Below are 26,213 nucleotides of genomic sequence, written 5' to 3'. Positions count from 1 at the left end.
CAGTACGCATGGGGTAGCAACACTACTTCCAAACCTCACAAAAATTAATTTATTTGTGACTGGAACATTAGAAGCTGTAGCTAACCTGGGAGATCAGTGGCATCCTTCCAAAGACCTTTCCAGTAAAAGGAAAAAGGCAAGTTCATGCATTAAACTGGAGTGCTTCTTGGGTTTGTGGATTGGTACGATTTTTGTTTCGGTGGAACTCAAGACTTACCAGAAAGTGCATCTAAGCACTGGAGTGATGCATTTACCTGATTTCCTCCACCACACAGAAAACCTCATCTTAAATACAGATTCAGAGATTAATGTAGATTAACTGAATTAACTGAATCTACATTCAAGTGGTTCAGTAGGAGCCACTCTCACCACAGCTCCATCCTAGGAGCTGCCTACAGAAGCATGTTTCAGTGCTAAAAAGGCCTGTACACCATCTAATTTTGTGGGAACAACTCCTTGAACTTAAATGCCAGCTCATTTTTCAGTACCATTCTTTACTGTCATAAAGAGAGAAGCCAGGATCAGCTGTCCTGTTACCTGTGACAGCATTAATACTTGTGGTCAAGACAGCAGTCATTCTGGACTTAAATTGCTGCAGTCTAACAAATATCATCCTGCAGCTGATTACTTATCTGAATAGGGCAAAGCAAAGGCCATTAAAGGCATATTGAATTTGGCATGACCAGATCCACATATCACAATGCAGTAATAAAAGTTTGAACACGCAAATGCTCAGATTTTAACTAAATTGCACCAGTACAATCTATTTGTGAAATATACAAGCAAGCAATAACTATAAAAGAGAATAGCCTAATTGTATAAATATTGATTTAAAAAAAAAAATCTTGCTGTATCTCCATCAGGCACTCATCTAAGGAGAAAGGAGGCATTCTGAGTAGCCAAACTAATAGGTGAAATCTCAGCCTTCAGGCTATAAATCAACTTCTAATTGTTGCAGACTAAGGAGGGAGTTTATGTAGAGATTACTTTATGCTCAATTCTCTGAGTTTTCTATTGATTTAAAAGGAAGGTCAAGCTCTAGCTGCCTGCTCCAGGGTTTCCTCTATGAAACATCTGTGTTTGATCATTGCTAGGTAAAGAACAGAGAATTAAGAGAATGCCTAAGAGAAGGCATTGAATCAGGAGCAAGAAATAGGAACCAATAGAGTCTGTCCTTAAGATACCTGTTGTCATGATTTAACATTTGTGAGAATAAATACAAAATATAATATCATACATGCAAGTCTTTCCTATAAAGGGATTCAGTCTAATTAAGAGCAGCAATTAGTAAAACGCTGTATGGCAGGGCCAAGCTGAAATCCCAATGAAGTCAGCTTGTTCGCTACCAACAGCACAAGCAGGACTGCAGTTCCTTCCCTGTAGGATGTGAATCTGCCCCATAGCGTGCTGCAGGGCTTCGTCTCTGTCCCCTGCACTGCTTTTCAAGTTACAGTCCTGATGTAAAAATGGCAGTATTAAAGGGTGGAAGGCAGGAGCTCCCTGAAGTAGCTCATCTCAGGGCTGCCCTGGAGATCATACTGCAGTTTAGCGGTGCCCTGAAGGTAAGACAAGACCGAGCAACACCAAGCCTTTGATCTGAATGCTCATCCTGGGCTTCTGCAGTTTTCTTTTGGAACATGCAAATTGTGACTCCTGGCTAAGCCCAGGATCAGTGTGGCATTTCCAGAACGGCTGGTATAGGGATGAGTGGCACCTTCCTAGTGACTTTTGCTGTCAAAACCTATACCCCAACATCTTACTGGATACCAGCAAGATTTATTGATACCAAAACACTCCTCTGCCAATACATTAGCCTTTAATTGGTCAACACTGCTTAACTAGGGACACCCTTTGCTAGCCTTTAGTTATAATGGGTTACAGGATAAAGAGCTGGAGTACTTTGGTGTCCCAGGCCTCATTTTATGGACTTGCCATACCCTAGGGTGAAAAATGGCTCCACATGATTCAGTTACTTTATATTGCACTACTTAAAATCAAGCCCAAAATAATACAGTTACAAATCCTTAAGAAATGGGTGAAAAAAATATTCTACTCACAATGTGGTTGCAGCAGAGATCACTTCTTTATCCTGTTGACATCCTAGCTCACTCCCGATGTGGTACCAGTGAGGGTCTGACTTCATGCACCCTGCCTTTCCAGGTCTATCCCCACAGAGCAGCACACAGCAGCTTTCGCACTGAGCTGCCCTTGGAGCCTGCGGGAGGTGATGCCCAGACCCCGATCCAAGCACAGGCAGTAGTGACAAGGCCATGCTGACTGCACATAAAAGTAGCAGATGGAGCAAAGAGCAATTGCTGTAGGTACAGATGTCTGCCTAATGTTGGAACAGGCACAGATAAATTCAGAAGGAAGCAGGCACTCGCCTCAGATCCGTTAGATTAGCACAGTGCTGGATTGCCCAGCATCGATACCCAGCAGCACCACAAAGAGCACAACTCATCACCACGTGTATAAAAGTGCTTATGCCAGTGATACAGACCTTTTGTCCATAAAGCAGACTAATGTCTGACTGGTATGAAAAATGAAGCACTCAAACCCATTGCAGAAAACAAGTAATCTGTCACATATGCTCAGGGCCCAGGACTAAATACTTCTCTGCTAGAAAAGAGATTTGCTGAATCTAGAATATATACATTATGCCTGCCTTTTACAGCCCTGTGACAGAGCGATTGCTGTTGTAGTAGAGATGAACCTCAGACTTGTTCTGCTCCCTCTTGAAGTTAGGGACTACCTGAAAACCTCCATAACTCCCTGAGGAATTACAGTTCATTATACTATGAGCCTTCTGCAACTCTTCACATCAATTAAGTGTAGAGTTCTGCTCCCTAGCTTTAGTGGCTAGTTGGCATTCTTCAGAAAGAAATGTAGCTTTCCCAAGAGTTTACATCCTGCCTGTATCCATTAAAACTGTGTGCAATGCATGCATCTAAATGGCTTTGCTGTATATAGGTTGCTGTTGCCTGTCAACCAAGATTGGATGGGATTAGTATTTAATCAGCATAGTTAAATGGCCCTCTTCTTAGACATCCAGCAGCAGTACATGCATGCAACATACAACAGGATTGGAATGGAAATGCTTGCACTATGACAGCTGAATTCCCCAAATTCAGGCCTGGTTACAGCGTGTAAGAACAGATGCAGCACCAGAGCACTGAGCACTCACAGCCTGGCAGGAGCTGGCTCCAATCTCCCTATTCACACCCTTAATGAGTATCACATTAGCCAGAACCTACTCATGCAGAAAGATGTCTCTCATCAAGAGTTAATTATTAATAGATAAATTCAATACAGAGATTTAAAAAAGATAGGATTAATTTAACAAAAGGTAAGATCAACCCAATTCATGCATTTCAAACGCAGATCCTCACATTAGTCTGTCTGGCTCCTTAAGCATTTCTTTCATGTCTACTGCTACACATCTGAGTACTCCATCATAACTTGGATGCTGCATTCCTCCTCCTATTATCTGGACGTTAACTTCTTTAGGAAGTCTTAGCTTTGGGGCACACTAACACTTTGCTATATTGCTGGTTTTAAAACTGTAAGCTCCTCCAAGGAGCAAGAAATGGCAAGTTGCAGCATCAGGATGCAGCCTGTGTGCCTGGTATGGGAGATTTATACCAGCAGAACTTACACTGCTGATCCAGAGGAATAAAGCCAGATCCCCAGGAAGGCAAGCAGGGCAGACCAGGGATGGGACCAGCTCCGACCAGGAGTGGATGGTATCAGTCAGGGAAGCAGGTCCAAAGCCAAGCCATGAAGTCCACCCAAACATCAGGGTCAGGATGGGGTCTGGCAATCTCCAAGCAGGTTCACACTGGTGAGACAGGCACGGGGTCTAGGGGGGAGGTAAATGCACAGGGCCTGCCTGTGGCCAGGCACTATGGGGCCAAACCCAACACACCCCAGGACAGCCCAGGAAGGGGCTGAGCCCCCTCACTGGGCATAAATGGGCTCCGAGCCGCCAGGTGCAGGGAGCAGGTGAAGCTGCTTGGGCTGTTAAGGCTTATCAGTGCCCTCAGGGCCCTAGCATGCGGGATGCATAAATAAATGGAAAGGTTGCTCCTGTCCTAAAGAGCCTGTATAGCTGGGGGAGGGCTTAAGGACAAGGTAAGGTATTGGGTTGGTTTTTTTGAGAGCTAAATGTTGATCCAGTTGCATGTGATTACAGACACTTCCCAGTTTCAATCATTTAACCATTACTTGTGCCTGTAACAACTTTTCCAAAGCAAATCAGTAGAAGATGCTAGTCAAAGCAAAATATTATAAATTATCAGGAAGATTTAACTCTACTTTTTTTTTACCACTTTTTTTCTGTAGATGCTGCAGAGTGATATTAGCCTTTCCATTTCTGTATGGAGAAGTTAAGTTTGTTTGCTGAGAACATAATTGGCTGCTTCTCCTCCTGACTGGCAACATCATATGTCAAGAATCCATAAATAAATGCTACTAATAAAAATAAAGAGACACAAAGAAGCCATCTCATTAATTTGCAGTGAAAGGCCAAAGAAACCACAAATTGTAGGATGGCTGGTGCCATTTCACTTTTACAGGTGGCATATAAAAAGTCTAAAATAAATGTGTTTTCTTTTCAAAGAAATATAAAAAAATGATTCCAGTGTCAGTATCTTCCCTGTTTCTGTCTTTCCTTCCTTCCTTTAAATGTTTCAAGCTCTAAATTTGTTCAGCAACTAGGAAAATACTTGTAAAGCCCATTTAATATTTACAGATATTTAGTGGCAGGAATAGCAACTTCCTTTTACATTTCCCAGCGGACGCTTCATGCTTCATATTTCAGCGAGCCTGTCACAGCGCATTACATCACTCTGGGAAGCCGAAATAAAGATGAATCATTTGTGAGGCTCCTGTATCTCCTCCTGGTCAGCTTTTCCAATCGCATCAGAGTAAACTGATAAAGAAGCAGACGGCTCCCCTCATGATGAACAGATAAGGTTTCAGATGTGCTGCTGATGGGCCATTTTTCAGAGAAAAGGGGCTGGCAAGGGAGATGCATCCAGAAACTGTTCCAGCTTTGAGCTCTTTCCCCATCCCCTCCACTCTCCCCATTACTGCAGCAGTACTTAGGTGTCCTGCCCACACAAGCACCCCCAGGAGCTGACCACCGCTCACGCTGGGCACCAGAGAGGAGCACCACGTGGCATGTAGGAACGTGGCACATGGCACGGCCAGCCCCAGCCGGGCAGGGCTGCAGGAGGTTTGGATCCCTCCAGCCCCCATGCCCATGGCCCATCGCCCTGCTCCCAGCCGGCTGCCATCCCACCGCCACCTCTCTCCTGGCAGCAGCCTGTGACGCGCCGTGCTCTGCAGCGTAAGGAGATACTCAGCTTCTCGCCCATGGTGCTGTGGATTTAGATATTGACTTTTGGGATCAAAAGATGGTTTTAGCTGATAATATCAGAGGGCTAGCTGAATAGAAATAAGGAAGAGGGTTAATCCTGAAGGCGAGGCGCAGCAGAAGCAGCTGGGAATACCCATTTTTCGGACACAGAGAGAACAAAACATTTTGGTGGCACACCACTGGCCACCCTTCTGCCTCCTCACTCCCATGTGTGTCAGCCCCAGCCCTGGTGTGCCCCCAGCACAGAGCTGCCCCTCCAGGGCTGGCTGTGCTGAGAAGCCGGGCTGCTGTGGGAGGTCCACATCTGCTTCTGAGCTGCCACAGATATCCATAAAATCCTTAGGTACTTTGGCCCCCTTTTTCCCAATTTTTAAATTTGGGTGAGTGTTTCTGCTGGGATGGCAAGCAAATTATCTGTGGTGACTGTGAATATCAATATGAGTTTTGAAAGGAGGAGAACAGAGACATGAAAGTATTACTAGAGGAATTATATGGACAGCAATCTTATATCAGTACAAAGGATCTTGTATAATTATAATTTTGGAGTTGGACTCAATGATCCTTGTGGGTCTCTTCCAGCTTGGGATATTCTCTGATTCTATAATTTTCCTTTACAGATAATTTAGTTTTCACTACAAAATCAAAAGTTCTTTTAATTGCAGAGAAGGATCTTCTTTAAAAAACTATATAAAGTTCTCTGAATCGGTATTAAAAATGCACTCAGTTTAAAAAAAAAAAATGCTGTAACATTTTTGTTCCCTGTAACACAAACACAAACAGCTTTTGTGTGTGTGTGCGTGTTTTTTGTTTTGTTTTTTGCTTTAAAAGTAGCATGTAATTAATCATGGATAAGCATATGTTGCTGACTTCTATCAAGGCACTTGATTTATTTTTTTGCTTCCTTAAAGGCAAACACTGTTTATGCCAAATTATAGCAAAAGTTTATATTATAAAGCATGCAAAGTAACTAGATAAATCTGTAAAATTAATAACATTTCTGCCCATGTTTTGACATTGCCAACTTACAGCTTGAGCTAATTTCTGCTGAGGTTAGTGGACACTTCACCCACTGAAAACAACAGAAGAATTACTGCTGCCTCCTCTGGAACAAACAAAACCCCAGTCCCAGCATATGTGGTAGCTGCTGTATATCAGGAATATCACAAATCAGCGTGAAATTGAAGCAGTTACACTGAAACTGTAATTTCTTATCCATGGTTTTCCTCGTATATTTGAGATGCATGTCAGGGCAGGCGGAATCCTGCTCGCAGCAGCAGAGGAGCAGTGCCGGCTGTGTGTGATGACAAACTGACGACCTCAGCTGAACCATATAGAGGAAAACATCAGTTGTGCAGCCCTGTAGAGACCACGAGTGCACAGATAAACCCCTTTCCCCCACACCTGTGCCTCAGGGACATCCTGGAGTTAAAGTACACGGACTGCTGGCATTGACAACACACGCAGTCTAAAACAAAGTAGAAATATGTATGTAAAAGTTCAATATATAATGTGGACTTCTGATTTCTTAACATTTTTGCTCTTGAGGTCTCGGCACAGCTCTGCTGGGTACCCGCGGGAGCTCTGCGGAGCGCCGTGCCCCAGCAGCCCGAGGGGACGCGCGGCTCGGGCCGTTTCCCCTCCGACACGTGGGGCATAAATCAGGAGGGGGACGTCTGCGTCCAGCTGGAACGCCGCTGCGAGAACATTTCTCCTCTCTTCTATTTTTAAGGGACAGAGATTGTTCTCTAAGGAGTGAACAAGAAATATGTAAAGAATCATCCAGGCTCACTTACGGAATATTTTTTCATTACTATCTAAGGCGAGGTCTCTGTATGATGTTGTCAGATAGTCAGATTTTCCATCTTCTGAGCCAGACCTTTCACTACTTTCTCAATCAAAATTCCAATCGATCTGTCATTGCTCATTTTAAGTAAATACAATCAGATTAAGGCCAGGTTTCAAATATGAGTGAAAGCTCTTTGGAGGATGGGTTACCATGTGCAATGCTTGCCCATGTTTTGCTGGAGAAATGCTCCTGCTGGTGGCAAGTCCTGGTTCTGCTTTCGGAACATGACTGCTGCAAAGAAGCGCTGAGGGAGCGTCTCTGGGGCACGCAGTGCGCCAGCCCTGGGGACCCCCCCATTCACCCCACAGTGTGGCACCCTATGGAGGGGGCTTGTCACAGCCTTGGCAGTTTACTCACCTTCTCTGCGTTCTTCAGTTCTTTCAGAAATGAGGGCAATACAAGCTCACACAAGTTCTCGAGACAATGCAATCTGTTTTGACACGCATGGCATGACAGGGTGGTATAAAGCCTTTCCCTTACTGCAGAGCTGTCAGTTCTCTTCTGCAACCTGTGATTATTTTTACGGAGTATATTTTAATACACATGTTATGCACCCCAAATGCTTAGAGATCACCTGCCTGCCACTCTGCCGCAGGCATTTCCAGGCTGTGGCACCCAAGCCCCCTGTACCTGGTCACCTGTGATCCTGGTGTGCCCCTACATCTGCCCGGAGGTTTGCGTAACTGGAATTAAAAATGTACGAGGAGCAGCCCTGGCATGAATGTTAATCACCAGTGGTTCATCCTGAGAAACATGCTGCAAATCCCTTTGAGCCCTGCCTGTTTCAAAGAATAAGAGAGGATTAGGGAGAGACTTGCTCAGCTCAGTTTGTTTTTACTGGAGCAAAGTTCCCCACTGGCTGCCGGCAGCCGAGGAAGCGAGCATCACATTTACATACACAGCCTTCCACAGGGGAAAAAAAAAAATCCTGATATCGCAGCACGAAGTTATAACACGCCAGATGGCACTTGCTGCTGGCTGCACAGCCTGTGCTGCTCGCTGGGGGCTGCCAGCGGTCGGGGCTGAGCCATGGAGCCCCCAGGCCAGCAGCACAGGTACCAGTGTGGGCAGCTGCCCAGCCCCCAGCTGCTGCAACAGGGGGTGTCGGGTGCCAAAGCCACCGCAGAAACATTCCCACTGAGAAGGAGTAAAGGGCTCGGGTGTTTTCACCTGAAGGATGACTTCTGGTGGCTTTTGAAGAGGTGCAGATGCAACCAGCAGCCCTCATCCCCCAGAGGAAGCACATTGGGTCAGATCTCAGTGAGAGTTTGGCATTTGTCTTCAGGGCCACGGGACTTCACCTGCAGGAGATGGTGTGAAAAAAAAAAAAGAAAAAAAAATGAAAAAAAAAAATGTATTTTAAATACGGCCTTTATTTTCAGATAAGCCCAAGGGTCAGAGAAAATTGCTGAAGGCTCTGACAGAAAGAATCTCACTTTTGTTTTTGGCATCCACACAGAGGAGTCCACGTCTCTGACAGAATGGCTTAAAAATCAATGTAGGAAGATTTTTTACAAGAAATTGTAGCCCAGAGCCCCCCAACATCAGGACCATGAGCAACGAGTGCAGGTGCACAGAGACCTTGGTCACCCAACACTTCCTCCAATCTCCCATTTGTGGGGCCAAGTGGCGAGGAAGAAGCCAGAAGAAAGACCCAGACCCAGCTGGTCCCTTCCGTAGCCTACACACCTCTCTTTCCTCCAGAGAACAAAAGAATTAATATTTCTTTTCTTCCTGGTCCACGAGGCTTATAGGCAGCCTGCTTTCTGCTTATGACACCACTGAATTGAAACCAATAATAGAGCAAAGGCCACATGAGGTGAACCAGCGTGTTGTGGTCTTGAGCCCTTACGTGTCTGATCCAGTGAAATGTGGCCCTGTTGTAACTGAGATGGAGAAATTTTAACGCCAGCTGAGGAAAGACCTAAAAAATTACAGATACCAGGCTAGATTTAGCTGGGATGCTGACACAGCACCATGGGGTCCTCCTGGGTAGGACAACTGATGGGTGGGCAGAGGGTCCCACCAGCTTCCCTCGCCTCCCAGACAGAAATGGCTCCCCAAAATATTTGGCTATGTGATTTCATGTTTGCTCAGAGGTATTTTGTACACACTTCTCATGAATATTTAGCAATTTACTTGGACTTTTTTGTAAATCAATTTTAACCAAGTGGGGAATATTTTCATAAAACTAATTTTGAACTTGCAAATCCAAACGTTCATGCTGGAAGCCTCATTAGAAGAATTACAAGTAATATGCCATTAATGTGTCCAACAAAAAGAAATTAATTCTGCAGATGAACTACAAATGAACTTCAGATCAAGAATTGTCTGCAGAAATCACACTGTGATGAATAGAAGAATAGTGAATACTGGCAACGCAGGGCGAGAAAATGAGGTAGAATTTATTGAATAAATTACTTCTGTTTTTGCTGGAGTTGCGATCAAGAGATTGTTGGGCTGAGTCTGCCATTAGAACTTGTTCTATTACCGTAGGAATAAACAGTTTTTGTTTTCATTTCTTGACCCAGCATTTTCAGCTATGATTAGTTTATTTTTCAAGATAGTAAGGATGGGACAGGGATAGATGGGACTGAGAGCAACATCAGGCTAAAAACAGATAGCAAAAATTAAGATTATTAAGAAAAAAAAAATGAGATCCACCAGTGTGTTTTTGATATCCTGATGTGTGCCTCGCTCAGGTGCAGCGGGACAGCCCCTGCCCTTCCATAACTGCCTCCCTGTGGCCCCCCACCCGTGGGTTGTGGCTGGTGCCCTTTCTTCACTCAGAGACTTCAAGTGATAGAGCATCTCCTTCATTGCTTCATTCAGTGAGGAGGAGAGGAGTTTCTTGTTAAAATGCTGAAAAGCTGAGACGTGTGTGCGCTGCCCAGCAGAGAAGGGAGCCCTCACCAACAGCCATCCCCAGTGGGTTCCAGCACACAGCTGTGATTTGCCTCAGACACCACCAGGAACATGGGAGCACAGACCTCTGCACAGGGACTCACCACAGCACTTCTGTTCCTTTCGGTGGCAAAAGAACAACGTTTGGCTCAGGAGCCCGCTCTGTGCCCCATTGGGGTGTGTTTTCGGTGGGAGGTCGGCACATTTTTCCTCGGTGGCAGGGCTGCAGCCAGGGCCAGGCAGCCTCACGGCGGGTGCAGGAGCACCGGACAGATCAAAGTGGGCACGAACCCTCTGCAATCAAGAGGAAGATTTTGTCTACAATTTTAATTGCTATCACGTGTTTCCCTGCATTTCTTGCACAACTCTCTAGATGGCGGGTGCTACCTTGCCTAGTGGAGTTATTGCAGAGTATTTCCTTATTACTTGGGTGTGTGCCCCTTGGTTCTAATTTACACCTAAAGGATGAGCATCAACGGCTAGATGTTGTCATTTGATCCATACAGAGGAGTACATCGCCATCCATATCTCTTCCTCCTTTGGCCAGACCCCCTGAGGAAGGGGTGCTCCCCACCAGCAGCGTGCAGGTGGCGAAGCCAGCCCCATGTGCAGTGAGCAGCCCGTGGGCTCGCAGGGATGCAGCTGAATGGCCCGGCTTTGGGGTTTGTTCGCCTCTTTCTCTTCAGCTGCTGAGGGAGTTCCTGACCGTAGTGTTATTCTGCATCGCTGCAAACTTGACTCTTTGTATCTGGTGATCACCCTACAAATAAGTAACCAGATGTTGTCCTTTCAATTATGCAGTTAAAAAAATAAATAAATAAAACACTTTTGTGTTCAATAAAGAGACGGGTGAAAAATAGCTCCAGCTGAAGTTAGTGATGATCCTGCTTTGCTCAGAAGACTTTGCTAGCCTACAAATGCTTTCATAGATTCCAGTAAGATGCAATTTGCATATGAACATTAGTCCAATTTCTGATTTCTCAAGATTTATAGAAAACCAGTACTTCTGAAATACAGAAACAAACCTGATAAATGGTTCTTAGCAGACTGGTGAACAAATCACAAATGACATTATCACAGTTCATACTAAATACCCACTTGTTCGACCACCTCAGCAGAATTATTCAGGGGTGAAGGAACTGTCCGTCCGTGACTGGACTCACAGATTTATGGTCAATGTCTTCAAGTGATGAAGGAGGACAGGGGTGTGTGTAGCAGTGCTGATACTTTTCCGAATCCACTGGAATCAGCTGCCTTTTTGTTTATTACTGAAGACTACGTCCTTGTTTTTCTGCTCTGTACAAAGTGTGCATATACACACAGACGTATCTGTGACCTTCACAGACGTCACATCAACAAAGAGCAAGGTTCAGTGAAAAACAAAAAAATGAAGATAGTCATTTCAGATCTGGAGTAGATCAGTGTAGGGACCGTCTGTGTTCCCAATGGGGGTGAATCCCCTTGTCCTGTCCAGCCAGCATCACTGTGGGGGGTTGTGGGCTAGGAGCTCTGTGTGCTTGCGCTCATTAAAAAGCAAGGGAAATAATTAGTAATTAGAGAACAGGGAACTCTGAAATGGTCAAGAACATGTTTTTCAATCTTCCCACTTTTCAAAAAAATAAAAAATAAACAAAAATAAATAAAAAAATCACTGCCTGTCTCTTTTTGACTTTGCAAATATAAACTGAGATTCATGGATGAGGAGATTTCAAGCAAAACTTAGTTTGCTTGTGAACATTTCACACTGTTCTGACCACAACCTGTGCTTTTGCTCTCTTTGAGGGTTCCAGATATAGTTTGGGAGTGGCTGCAGTTCTTCTTTTAACCTAGAAAATACTTGAAAAATGATAATTTAATACATGGTTTAAGATTTTGGACTGTCTTCATATTTCTCATCTCTGAGTTTACTTAGCACTTAGGCTACCAAAATAAAATCATCCATTATGTTTGAGGTTTTTATTACCTCTTAATCTAATGTCCAAGAGCTGTTAAAAGAAACAGTGGATTACTGCAGGCAGCAGGATCTGAGCGCGCGCCGAGCAGTGCTGGGGTGAGGCTCAGCACGCTGTAAGTCACCAAGAACTCGTGGGGGCATCTCCTGAATATGGCCAGCAGCTCTGCTAGATTTTGAAATAAAGCAGACAGGTGATACCTTGAAAATAATGTGAAACCTTTACAGCCCAAGAGTCCCTTTCCATATCTCTGTGCAGGGCCTCTTCAGCACGGCAGTGTAGTCTTTTGCTAAAACTCTCCATTAGTGCATATTTACTTCCAGAGAGCAAAATACCTCATTATCCCATAAGAAAATAAATCCCCATGCCCCAAGTGGTGGAGGGTTGCACAGGTAACAAAATTCCTTTGACAAAATCACCCTCCAGATGCCTGCCAGGCACCTGGGCCATGTTTTATGCCATGCATCATTTCAACTTTAACCTATTAAATCCCCACCAGAAATGATGAAATATCAGATGTATTGATGCATTAGTATGCACTAGTTGCTCTGAAACAGAGCTGGGATGCTTTATAACATACATTTACAGCTGTTATAATCTGTGTTATTCTCAGGGGACAGAGGACTTAAAAACATCAGCCAGTACAATACATGTGATCTTGAGGATAAATGTTAGAGATCACAGCCAATGTGGCACTTGTTTTTGGCTTTTTGTAGGCCGGTGTTCAGTTCAAATCGTAACTAAACACCAAGGATGCCACTGGAGTAGGAAAGGAGTTAGCAGCAGGTGGTGTTGGCAGGTAACTTGCACTCACCATCCAGTGTGGTACCAACCTTCTGGTTTCCTTTCTTTTAATTGTGTAACCAACTTGTTTCCCTTCTCTTGATCACGACTTTTAAACCTCAGCTTCGCAAGTGTGTTTTATAATTTAGGTAATTAGGTAGTGTGTATGTGCATCTCCATATACACGCATGGTTTTATGCTTAGTTTGACTTTAAAAATAAAGACAGAGTTTCCAATGCTGCAAAATTCTACATGCATTTTAACATAGGTAATTAATGCCACGGAGATCACTGGAGGAAAACAAAATGCTTTCCTGAAGAAGACGGGGACAATCCATCTACATTACCAAGTCAAGATTAGGCAGAGATCTTTGTCATGTAAGTGGTCAGTTGAGAAACTTCCAAGTAAGTAAAAATTACTGTTTTTTCCAGTGTCCATTTTGTTTTCAGTACAGGTTTGTTTATGGGATTTTTCAGAGCCCTTCTGGAATACTCAGAGGTAGGGTGTAGATTAAATGGAGTAAGATAAACACAGGTTCCTTCAGTTCTTGTGTCAAAAACCTTTTTGTGTGGAACTCGGTGAATCTGGAAAGCCCGAGCAAACACACGCGCCAAGGGCCTCTGAGCAGCTGCCTTAGCCTTGCAGTGCTTGTTGCCTGCATTAATACTGCAATGATTTATCTCCTGGAGAAGTTAGGTTCTCGATGGATTGCAGAATGCATCTGGACCGGTCTAATGAGCACATTCTTCACCATCAGAGAGGCTGCGGAGGGCTTACAAATATTTTAGACATGATTCACACAGCCAAAAGGTCTTGTTTACTGATATGCTATTTATACCTAGCTCAATTAAACCTCTTTGGAAAAAAAAATAAAATCAAAGATTCCAACACTGGCAGTGCTGTTGAAAGTGAGTATCACCTCATTTAAAAGGTTAGAAAAACACCATTAATAATTCTGATAGTTTCTCTTGGGCGTATTTATGTCCTAGTCTTTGTCTAACTGCACCAGGCATCCCATACGGTGTGGTTCTGACGGCAGGCGAGATCAATTAGAGTGTAACCGTGTCCCAATGGTGCCCAGTCGGCCCAGCCTTCATCCCTGCTCCTGTGGGTTGTATCCAGCACGGAGAGGGGATGTCCGTGGTGCGTGGTGAGAGGTGGCCAGCACGCAGACCACGCTGTGCTTGGGGCGGCCACATGAGGCTTACAGACGGACCTCGGCCATCTCCTGCAGCCAGCAGCTGGCAGCAGGGGTCCCGCATCAGGGTACTCCCAGGGCAGGGACCTTTCTGGTGCTGAAAGACAGGAGAGATGGAGGATGCCCACCAGAACATTTGGACCACACTCTTGCCGAGGCAGCATCCTTCCTGGCACCTGCAGCTCCACCGCCACGCTTCTGTTTCCCACCTTGACCAGTACCAAGAAGCGATGAAGGGAAAAGCCTCGTGGGGAAATGTTTGGGGCAGTTCAAGTCGTGCCGTGTTTTGCCAGCATTCCCTTCAACTTCCTTAACACATCGCATAGATTTGAAATACTGCACGAAGGCTGAGATAGAAATGTTAATCTTAATGATGAATGGGGCAAACGTCAAACTTTTTATTGTCTCACACATGAGACACTCGGGGTGATGCACCCGCAGACAACCAGGCGCCTGAAGGCACCGCGGCGCCTGCTGCCCAGGGCTGCCGGGGCTCCTTCGGTGCTCTTGGATTTGGTGCAGTGTAAGTAAGGTTTCTTCCCCATTTCACATTGATGTATATAAACTCTTTCTGTAGCATAAACCAAGGTGTCTCCTTGCATGGTGAAGCCATACCTTGTTCAGCCCCATGATGAACAGAAGGAAGCCTGTGATACAAGCAGGAACGTTCATGTGGCACGTGCAGTGAACACTAGCAGTGTTGGCATAAAATATTCAGGTATAAATTAGTGGTGGAAAGTAAGGACAACAGCCTTTATGTAACATTTTTAAATGATGTGCCCATTAAATAATAAAGGTTTTGATCCCTTAATACACTATTAATAAATTTCAAACAAACATATCTATAAGAAAATATAATTCAGTCAAGTGGAAAGCAGACTAATGTGGATTTAGAAAGAGTGCAACAAATTATAAATTCTTGCTACTTTATCAGCATTACAGAGTAGTATTAATTTTAAAAATAGCTTTTAAAAACATACATGGCATACCATAATGGAGATGGCTGTGTTTCAATTCATCATCCTGATGACTCTTTCCACAGCAATGAGTTATGCAGACGCGCCAAGCTCTGTTTTGCAAATATGGCATGCACCATACTGCAGCTGAAAGTTAAAAAAAGCAGTTTTGTCTTTTGATTCAGGATTGTGCTCTGCTGGGACTTCAGAATATGAATGGTTACGGACACGCTCTGTATGTGCATCAAAGACCAGGATGCTCCCTCCTGCTGTGTCTCTCCCGAGGAAGCAGCATCCCAGCAAAATTTCCATTGTTCATCATACCCGTAGCAAGTCGGAATCAGACCATTTAATACACATTTTGAATGATTAAAAATAAAGAGGTTAATGGAAAATGCTAATGTAACAGAGTAGCTCCTTTAAAATACTTTGCCTATAAAAGTTTTCAGTGCTAATTGGCATGAGCGTCCTTAGAATGGTGCATTATGTCTGTCTCAGTGATGAAGGAGGCAGTTGCCATAGCAAGGAGTGTTTTTATTGACTGCTTAAAGGAAAGAAACGCATAAAACCATAGCCGAGGCCAGAAAATGAATTAGAAAAATCCCTGGGTAGCTCTAACTTACACTCGAGCTTTCTTTCATTCTTTTATTATTATTTGACTGCACAGTTCTCTACTTCTCATAAAATGGCAATTATAAATACACCAGAACCCAGTGACCCTCAGAGGCACAGGCCGAGCTCTGCCGTCCCCCCGGCTGGGGGGTGCTGGGTCCATGCACCCCCTCAGTCCTCACCTTGCCCAGGTCGGGGCAGCCCCCAGCCCCGTCCCAGCAGTGTGGAAACAAGCAGGGGGCTTAGGGCTGGCCAGCACGGGCAGCAGACCTGTCCGTGTGTGAGTGTGGGACCGTGCTGTCTCTGCCTGTCCCTTCCTCCTCCCTCCTCACAGCAACAACTTGTTAATCTGTCTGCCAGTTGCTGCCTTAATGTGTTCCCTGGTCACATTTTATGCTATTTAATAATATAAGAATACCCCTAAATGTAATCACCATTTACTGGGTACCTAATTCAACCAAAAAGACCAGAATTCACTAGAAGGCAGATATTTTTCTCTATAAATATTAGAATAATGCTCAGACAGTAGATCAAAGCATAATGATAAGGTTAGCAAAGCCATTTATTTTATTACCTTATCATTGTAAAAATGAAATTTGTCCAGCTAGAAATGGCAAACTCCATTTACCTGCACACTGGCCTCTTCAGCATCCTTCCTCCAGACTTCTGCTCTTGCCTTCCTTTCTGCCTTCCTACCGGTGTATTATATAGAGCTAATCAGTTGTTGTCACCTGTTGGGAACTACAGCAATTTAATCTGTCTTTATGTTCTTTTATGCCAATATCCATTTACGTGGATTGCACACTGCATTTTCATACTCTTAGTCAAATGAGCATCAGTTGCAAAATCATCTTTCTTCATAATGCTTATGTAGCACTCTGTTTCCTCCGTTGTTTAGGTGATTAATAGATAAATTCTCCTGGAACTGCGCTGTATAAAATCTATATAATAACAAGTTTGGGGAATCTCCTTTGCCCAGATTTATTTCCACATGCTGTTATGCAACTGGGAGCCGTAAATCCGGCTTCCCGTGTGACTGGTAGCCACATTTTGAAATCACACTTTCAACGTGTATGCATGGCAGGTTGTGATTGCTGCACACACCATGGTCACAATCAACCATCACAAGCAATTCATTTTCTTTCATTCTTTATTAAATTTTCTCAGTGCTTCATATGCAAGTTCAATATCACTTGTATATCACTCCTCCATATTGCAACTCAGCCACCATTTGATAGTTCCATAAAAGGATCTTTAGAATTCCTAATCCCTGATAAAAATGCCACGGGCACATGGTGCACCCACTGATTATAAATGCATTCTGCAGGTCCAATTCTATGCCACACCACCTCTATAACAGCTCAGATACTGTCTGTTATCTCACACCCAGTAGAAAAGCCTGATTCAACATCAATATCATCTTGTGCACGCTGGCTAATACAACAGGAGTTTAACTGTGCATCCACCCTTGCTCTATATCAAATCTATATGCTGGGTCCTGTGACAGGACACAGACTCTGTATTAATGGTCGTGGAGCCGCTGCCTGAGAGCACATTAAGTCTGTTTGCATAGCATCTGATATGCTTCAAGCTGTAACATCATTCTCTCATTTTTCCTATTATATTATGATCAACTGCTATTATTTGAGAGTATTTCAACTCCATTCATGATGCCTACACAGAAAAATGTTCTGCACAATCATTCTGAGGGTAAGCTATCTAGCTTAAATGAAACAAGATCATTGCTGCTTCAAGCAAATGAGAAGAGACTTTCTATTTTGCACATCACTGAGCTCTACATTTTGGCATTGTTTATTTTGCTGAGCCTCCTTTACAGAATTAAAATATTAATATACTGGTGCTATTTAGGTAGTAACCAGAGTATGTCTCTCATTTATATTAATTTCCCAGGAGGGAGATATTTCAAAGACCCAATCAGAGAACAAAAGTAACTTTATCTTTTAAATTCTTGAAACATCCTCTCCCACCCAGACTTATCCACAACTACAGACTTCAGTGCTGTGTTCCTCAGAAGGCACCAACGCTGTGCTCAGCATGCAACCTGCCCACACAGAAACCACCGGGGAGGTCACTGAGATGCCCAAGATGCAGGGAATGGTGTCCCCATGAGAGAAATAGGTCAACAGCTCAGCAGAATCCCACACCCGGCCTGGACACTGCTCTGCAGCTGCAAAACCTCAGGGTTACTGTCACCTCCTGCAGCCTTCTGTGCTTTTGTCACCACTGCTGTGGGACCAGGGAAAGAGTCTGTGCCCCTAGTGCCAGTGTGTCACCACAGCAGCTGGCCAAACCTGGCTGAAAACGTGAGGGCTCTCGCTGGGACGTGTCATTTCGGATGTGCTTCTCTTGTCCAGACTCACTTTGGACAGAGATGTGTTTTAACAACCCGTCCATCCTGATGCCGATGCCGACCATGAGCTCCTTACAGCAGCCCTGAGCCAAAAGAAGGCATATTTTGCAGTGACAGCTCTAAAGAGTTACAGCGCCTTAAATCAAATTAGCAGACAGCATCTGAGTGGGAGCCTCTACAAGACGAATGAGCCGGCATTTTTTAAAGAGTAACAACGAGGCAATAAACAAGATTAACACAGAACTAATGGATGAATGGAGACAAATTCGCAGAATGTCCATGTAATGTCAGAGGGGGTTGCATGCCAGACTTTTGGCGAAGTGTTTGAGACAGGAGTAGGTGGCTCGTACCTACTAAATCACAGGCATAAATCCTACGCTGCGTTAGCGGAACATGAATGATCTACTCCAAAACGAACGGGGAAAAGGAAGGGAATTCACTGTTAGGGATAAAAAGGGCTGCTAACCTAAGCTGCTCTTTTTTATTTCAGCCAGGTTGTGAAAGGCATTTTATCTGCCTAATGGAGCATTTAGGTCCGTGCATGGCGCTCAGTCCCCCAGCTTCATAAAGATGCCCCCCAAAGGTGTCCACACACTGCAGTTGCCACAACAAGGGCTCATACAGCCAGTTTTGGAAACAAAGGAAGTTCATACCAGCAAGTTGATTCCAAATTTCATACCAAAACCAAGTCAAGGGGAAAAAGGCCTGCTCCTTTCCTTCCACTCAGAGCACATCTTTGCCTATGCCAGCCCATAAACGATCGTAGCAGGTTTAAGAGGAGTTTTCAGTGTGTCAGATCTCCAGTTGTTGCCATGGGCAGTTCTTTGTCATTTTTGGCTAAACATTAGTTAAACAAAAGAAGTTATTGATTAACAGGTAGAATTAGTGCTACCAGAAGTCCAAAAGCCTTTCTGATGGGAAATATTGCTTTGTCGCTATGGCGTGAGACCCAGCCTTGGCAGCCCTGATGCAGAAGTTCCCAGTTACTGTAAGCAGGACTTGCTCAGTTCCTTGCCCTTCGAATTAATTTGGACAAAACCTGATACACATGGAAAAATCAGAGAAACTTTTGAACTCGGAGACTTCAGAGATCATAGCTGAACCAACCCTGCGTGCTCCAGTTGTGCCACTGGCTCTGGAGGAAGACAAAACTTCTCTCTGTAAAGCTGGCTGCATGCTGCCCTCAGCTGTCAGATTACAACCCGAGTATCTGCCTGCTCCTCCAGAGTCACTGAATGTGCCAGTGGAAACATCTGGTTACAGTCCTGCTCTTCACAAATAAGTTTCTCCTAGCTTCCACACCTGAAGAACGATAAATGAAGAGCCATGAACAGCAAGCGAGGCTCACTTTTTAGACGTGTAACCTCATACTTGAATTGAAATCCTTCTGGGCTGTTTGGTGCTCTTACAGCCATTTGAGTAAATAATGGAAACTCTTACATTTGTGACTTTTTCTGCCATTGCTTGGAAACAACCCATATGGTAGAGCGATGCCTTTCATTTTTAAGTGGTGCGTGGAATCAACTTGTAAGTGCATTTGAAAAACTAGCTGGAAATACTTGAAAAACTATATGGAAATAAATGCTTTCTTTTAAATCCGTACTGTTTTTTGAACTTGTAGAATACCAGTTAAGCTAGATGGATTTAGAAAGGCCCTACAGTGTTTTTCTATTGAAATACCAAATGATAAACACCATTTTTCTTGTGTCCCTGCAGGAACAAGACAGCCTAGGGTAACATAAAATTTTCTTTTACTTCTTTCCAACAATGGTATACTTCTTGTTTTAGAGGCTGATTAATATTTATTACTATAGTAAATGGCAACTTAAATATATGCTAGCAGTTGTGCAGCATATCATTAATTTAAGAAAACAGGACACCTACTATCAAACTACAATGGGTCCTTCTGCAATGAATAATGGGGGTGATAAGGGTGGCCTTTTAAAAGGAATTACTGGAACGCTGTGGGACGGATTTAAGTGGCAGCACGTTATCCCGCAGAAGGAAACTTTTCCAAACGGTGCCTGTGATTACACACGTATTCGGTAAGTGAGGCGCCTTGGGTTACACGCTGTGAGGGGCAACCAAAAAATAAGAAAGTGGGAAAACAGTCATAACTCAGCCATCAAAACCAGCATTCTCCTCACAAATGATACCGAGAGAAGTGCTTCGCCCTTTGCTTGTCTTAGGGTGCAGGGATGCATTCAGCGGGGCTGGCAGGCACTAGTGCATGTTTTGTTAAAAGCCAACCTTAAATCCTTTCAAAAGAGGGTTTGAAGTTGGAGCTGGAAGAGAGACCTGTGGGTTTGTTTTTTGATTGGGAAGGTACTTTGTAGAGGAGAAATCTTTGCTTTGAGGTTTCTTTTTGTTTGTTTGTTTTCTTTTTGAGACTCCTGAGTTGTCCCATCCTCAGATGTGACTTTTAGAAAGTCAAAATTAAAAAGTATTTATCCCATAAAACTCAATGTCAGACTGTAAAGACTAGCATCAGATAAGGTTAGTTCTAGTTTTCTAGTGTTTGTATCTTAACTACAGCATTCTTCAAAATTACTTTTGTTAGTTTAATATCCTTGCACTAGTAAGATTTCTCACTCTGATAGCAAAGGCCTACATGACATAACATTTTGGTCTTTAAATAAAAACAGCTCCACAGCCTGATACAGACACTTACACGGAGGATGACATTTGGCACAGGACTGAAGGAGCAGACCGCTGCTTTATTTACATGGACTCACTGTGCACAACAAGACACCAGGGCTGCTGGATCAGGAGGTCTCTGCCGTTTGAGGGCTAGAAGATTTACAGCCCTGGACCAAACCTCTCCTGCTCCAGGAGGGCCTCGACACGGCTCAGGCACCACCACTGGTTCCCATGGTCATTTTCGCTAACAACTGGCCTTGTCCTTGCCACCCTCATCCTCTCCAGGCATTTCCCACCACATGAGCAGCCAATGCCCCCTGCGGCCATCCGCTGACCCTCTACAGCCACATGCGTCACTTGAAAACAACTCTTCACCCTGGAATATCTTTTCTAGGACATTTCCTAGCTTCTTTGTGTACGCCCACGGCTTTCTCAAGAGGTTGTGTCCCCTCCAGACTCATCTCCCTCCTTCCCAGGACTTGTCTTCACACCAGGTGGGATAAAGGCACCCCTTCCCTGGTGGCACAGCCAGCCGGACAAAGGTTGCAGCCACCAGCACCCCGGGCTCAGCCACAGCACTGGCAGGGCAATGGGGATGCAGGGTGGCAGCCCTGTAACGCCTTCAGCTGGAGCTCTGCCCCAGGGATCCCATCCACGGGCACAGCAGAGAGCTTGGCCCCAGCAGGCGCAGGAGTCCCTTGGCAAAGACAAAGTCAAAAAAAGTCCTAGAGGATTCAAAGTAAAAAGGCAAAAAGGGTGATTCATTTTCTTTGTAAATGCTACATGTCGTTTTCTTATGGATTTTAGTATCGCTGAATTCAGAGACTTTGATACATGATTTTAGGAGCTTTACTCACTACAAATAATCTTTTGATGATGAAACTGACTGCGTAAATCTTTGGAAGAAAAACCTTGCATGAATATAGCCAAATTAGGAAACCCATATCACAACAGCTGTGTCCGTAACCACATGCATTGCCGTTTTATTTTTTAATCTGCATTACTGGATCTATTTTTGACTATAAACTAGATGACTCATTTGATCACAACCAGTGAAAAAAACATACTATGTTGCCACAAAATATTTCTTCAAGCTGAAAATGAAGGGTTTTTATTTGCTCTCTGCTGCAATCATGCATCTCTTTACAAATAACCACGGGTAAAATCAATACATACAGGAACAACAGAAAAAGAGCTGCCTGGCTTTAATTGTCATTTGTCTGCCTTCTTGATTAGTCTCTTCCAGTTATTTTTCTGTCTTTCTCCTTTGATCAATTTGTTCCGATTGAGCGTCCAGGAAATGAAAATTTCTTCAAAAATATTTCAACCAGATCTGTATTTTTACTACTATGTTCATGGAAGAGGGGCAAAAACTTAACCAAAACCAGCTGTAGAACAGTACTTTCTACCTCATTTATCCCTTTATGTTTGTACAAAAGAGAAAAATTGAAAATTAGCCAAGAATGTAATACCACAGATTCTCTCACTAGAAAACATAGCATAGTTTGAAGTAATCCCTTTAACCATAGCACTGGCTTCTTGGTTTGCAGCACACAAACTGTTCTCTAAGAGGCAAAAGACTCGAGCAGCTCGCGCAGTGCCACGGAAGCTCCAACACCAGCCCATCCCAGTGCGTTCTCTAACTGGAACTAGTTCGTGGCATCCCGAGTATTTATGGTTGTTGTCCATTTCTGTTGTCTCTGGGCCAAATTTTCACTTGCATCAGTCAAGGAGTAAGTCAAGCAGCAACTTTATATTAGCAGTATCACCGTGAATCTGCCCGTGGGACAGCAGCAGTGTTGGCTGCTCTCTGAGGATCGTTTGTCAGGGTCGTCTGGCAGCCCAGTGGCACCAACCTTCTGGTTAACATACAAAAATCCAGCTTCAGCAGCTGCAAGGCTTCGTTCCTCTTTCTGCAGCAACATTTTTTATTTCTTCACCACAAAACAGGTCAGCATAAATTCCGGGCAGAAATTTGGCCCTTTCCTCCATGCGGGATTCCTGAAGAAATTGAGAAATCCTTAAGAAAGGTTTTTCTGCTCCCCCACCACCACTCTTCTCCTGCAGCCTTTACAGTCTGCTCCGTACGGGTCTGGTCTCTGAAGTCCCCCACTCCCCTCGTGCCAGGGCTGGATCCTGCCAAGGTCTGTGCCCATGCTCCCGATGTGCCACAGCGGTGGGTGGCGAGGGAGGGGACACGGGGCAGGCTCCGGGCCATCCCCCGCCTGCAGCAGCCGTGGGGTCGTGCGTCTTGTCCAGGCAGCTCACAGCCACACTTCAGCACCCGATGGGCTCTCTGCTTTTTTCATTCTCCCCACCTCCGGCCAGGTCTCGGCTCCAGGAGATGATGGCTCTCCGAGGTGCCCGTCAGGGTGCGGGAAGGGGCGCTGAGGACCTGGCTTTAATTATCCAGATGCAAAAGTCAGAGGGCAGGAGAGCTGCTGCCTGCTTCAAAGTCACACCTGAGGCAATATGAGCAGCAGGCACATCAGTGAGGGATAAAAACACACAGTTGGACCTGGCAAAATCCATCTTAGAAAGCACTGATCTGCCCTGAGAGATGTGTACTGCTGAGACATTTTAAATCACGGAGTGAGGCACTAGGAACGACAGCTCTCCGCAGATGGCCCAATACATCTTTCCTCCCCTGTCCTCAGTGATCCCAATAAACTCCTGACCTTACAGACAAATAAAGATGAACTCAAAGGAGACGGGAAGTCTGGCTTCATCTGCAGCATCATGTCAAAAGAAGAGAGGAGCTCTGCTTGGTTAAGAAATGATTACTAATTCCTAAATTTTACTGACATTATTTCAGCCAGCAGCTATTTTTGTCGAAGCCATGCTCCAGTGACACCTCTTTGGGGATCGTTTTGTCCTGATACACACTGCTGGTGAGTCAACAGGAAGCCCAAAATCTCTCTTTCTCATAGTTGAGCATCTTTCCCTTTTGTCAATTTGTCGTCAATTTATGGGCCATGACTACTGCAGAGATTTAGCTGTGTTTAGTCATGGGATGATTTTGTCTCTTCCTAGCAAAGAGCTAAGTATAGCACAGACTCATTATTCAGAGGCCGTCAGTGATAACTGGCGTTGGCGTCTGGCCCGGCTCAGTTTGAGCGTTCGGGTCCTCCTCGGTGCTGACTTTAACTTTCCTTTGCCTCTCCCCATCCGCCCTCGTCTCTGCTCCGCAACCTGCCGTGACGCGGAGGCAGCTGGCATCCTGCAAGGCAGCAGTCACGCCTGTGCCTTCCCGCTGACAGCCAGCATCATTCAGAAAACTGGAGACTGAAATATGCAAAATCCGGCTTGGTCCAGCTTCCCGTCCCTGAGAGCAGCCACTGCCAGGTGCTTCACCCGGTGTTTCTGAGCACCAGCAATAATCTGCCCTTGATGTTGTATCATGGGCTGCCTAGGATTAGCTGCAGCTTATCGTGTTATTTTTCTGTGTTATCATCAATTACAACAATCCCAGATGTATTTTGTTGTAGATATAAGCATTTTGGGTGTTTCTGAAACCCGTTCAGATCCTGGTTTGATCCTCTTCCAGCAGTAAGCCCAATTACACAGGGTGCCAACCCCTGCTCCCACGCTGATGGACAGCCTCCGTTGTGGGGGCAGCTCAGCCACCTGGGCACCTGGCACCCTGCAGCTCTTGTGGAAAACCACACCAGGAAGCAAAACTTGTGCTTTTTCACAGAATGCATCCTCACCGCCCGGGTTTGCTGCCCACGAGCAGGCTGCCCCCCTCCACGCGTGCAGGAGGCGCAAACCTCGCCGCGGGGGAGCGGGGACCGGTGGCAGCGTCCCCGAGCGGGGGGGCCTGGCCCGTGACCCCGTGCCTCGCGGGGCTGAGAAATCCCTCTGTAAGTTCTTTCCTACTCCCCAGGTTGCCATGTGCATGTGTGGATTGGGAAAGTGAGTTAATGTCATCCCATTGCCATTTCAAGTGTTTTCTGTGGCTGCCAAGCCCTTGGTGACACGGGCCTGAAAAACAATATCCCCGCGCTGCTCCCGCTGCCGCTCTCCACATGCCTCTGTAAGGTCAGGCTCACGCTGTCCCCGGCAGGACTGCGTCTCTCCACAATTTCTCTTCTGCATTTGCTTCTTAGCCCAGATTGTTCTGGGGATGTTTAAATATCTCCTCCAAAACATGTAAAATCGCTCTGCTATCAGGGCACGCGTTCCCTCCCCGGGAGGCTTCCCAGCCCCGGTGCCCACAGCCTCTCTGCTGGAGCAGGCTGCTACCACCTCCGTGGCTGCCGCGGGTTTTTCTCAGAGCAGGGAACCCCTCCGCAGGGCGAGGAGCTGCTGGGGGGCGAGCACACGGTCTCTGCAGGGCCGCAGGGACCAGCCCAACGATCACAGCCACTGCCCAAGTGGGACCCCGGCTCCTGGGGCACCGCTTGCAGCCCCCGGTGGCAGCCACACTTGGGTGGAAGCTGCAGGGAGCCCTCATCTCTCACAGCCTGCAGAGCCACGTCAGGACCACGCAGAGCACGGCCAGAGCATGGGACAGGAGCATGGACCCCGCAATGCCTTCCCGTCCCCTCATGGGCACCTTTGCTGCCCTTCGTGCGTTTTCACACGGCCGCTGCAAATTGCAGTCCCTCGTTTTGGGGAGGCGTATCCAGGCACTGGGGACAACAAGCAACGTGAGCTCCGATGGCTCCTGCCGGGGTCATGTGCAGAAGCAGGTGAGCAAAAGGCACTTTGTGCCCTCAGAAACTGAATCCTGGTGAAAATGACCCCCACGCTTCCCTTCTTTGCGTGAATATCTGAAAGGGATCTCAGAAAATGTAACAGCAGGTGAGATATTGAATCAGTATAAGGTCATTTAGATCCTTTTTTATTTTAATTACACCAGTAAAGAAACAGTCCAGCCTGGAGCTGTGCCGGGTGCTGCTGGCAGCTGTGCTTTGCTTGCAGGACGTCAGGAGGCGGTCGGGTGCAGGTTCCTGGTATTTCAGCACGGTCCCGCTGGCGCCAGCAGGAGGAGGGCACAGCGGGGGGACAGGGGACAGGGCCAGCCGCCAGCCCGCGCGTGTGGGCCCTCGCCCTCAGCGGGACAAGGGGGCTTTGTGCTGGGCCTCCCTGCTAAAGCCAGAGCGGGCAGGAATGTCTGTGGGAAACTGCACAGGAGACCCTACCCTTTTGTGAAAAGAAAAAAAAAAAAAAAGAGGAAAACAGAAAAACAACACCCAAAGGCTATAGGTCAGCACTTAGCATACGCTGAATTAGGAAGAGGAACATGGTTCCAGGCACTTTCTTCTGCTCAGAACACACCAGAGTGGCTGCTGCAACTGCCCCGGCCCGCTCCTGCTGGTCCCTGCGCTCCGGGCGGGAGCTGTGGTGGCTGGGGGGGATGGCGCAGAGTGGTCAGAGGGGAGGGGATGGGGATGGGGATGGGATGGGGATGGGATGGGATGGGGATGGGATGGGGATGGGATGGGGATGGGATAGGGACGGGATGGGGATGGGATGGGGATGGGATGGGGATGGGATGGGGATGGGATGGGGATGGGATAGGGACGGGATGGGGATGGGATGGGGATGGGATGGGGATGGGATGGG

At 45.8% G+C, this 26,213-nt stretch overlaps 1 long non-coding RNA gene across 1 annotated transcript; it reads right to left on the bottom strand.

Moving 5' to 3' along the window:
* Positions 1 to 6,702: 6,702 nt before the first annotated feature.
* Positions 6,703 to 16,446, bottom strand: LOC137862639 (uncharacterized). The gene is made up of 3 exons (XR_011100447.1): positions 16,260 to 16,446; positions 15,053 to 15,166; positions 6,703 to 8,527 (listed from the first exon to the last, which is right to left on the bottom strand). It is a non-coding gene; the product is annotated as an uncharacterized lncRNA (long non-coding RNA).
* Between the last annotated feature and the right edge of the window lie 9,767 nt (positions 16,447 to 26,213).

The sequence above is a fragment of the Anas acuta genome, chromosome 11 (genome assembly GCF_963932015.1).
Source record: "Anas acuta chromosome 11, bAnaAcu1.1, whole genome shotgun sequence".
NCBI lineage: Eukaryota > Metazoa > Chordata > Aves > Anseriformes > Anatidae > Anas > Anas acuta.
Note: the sequence above shows the minus strand (reverse complement) of the source record. Positions and strands in the feature narration are given on the sequence as shown.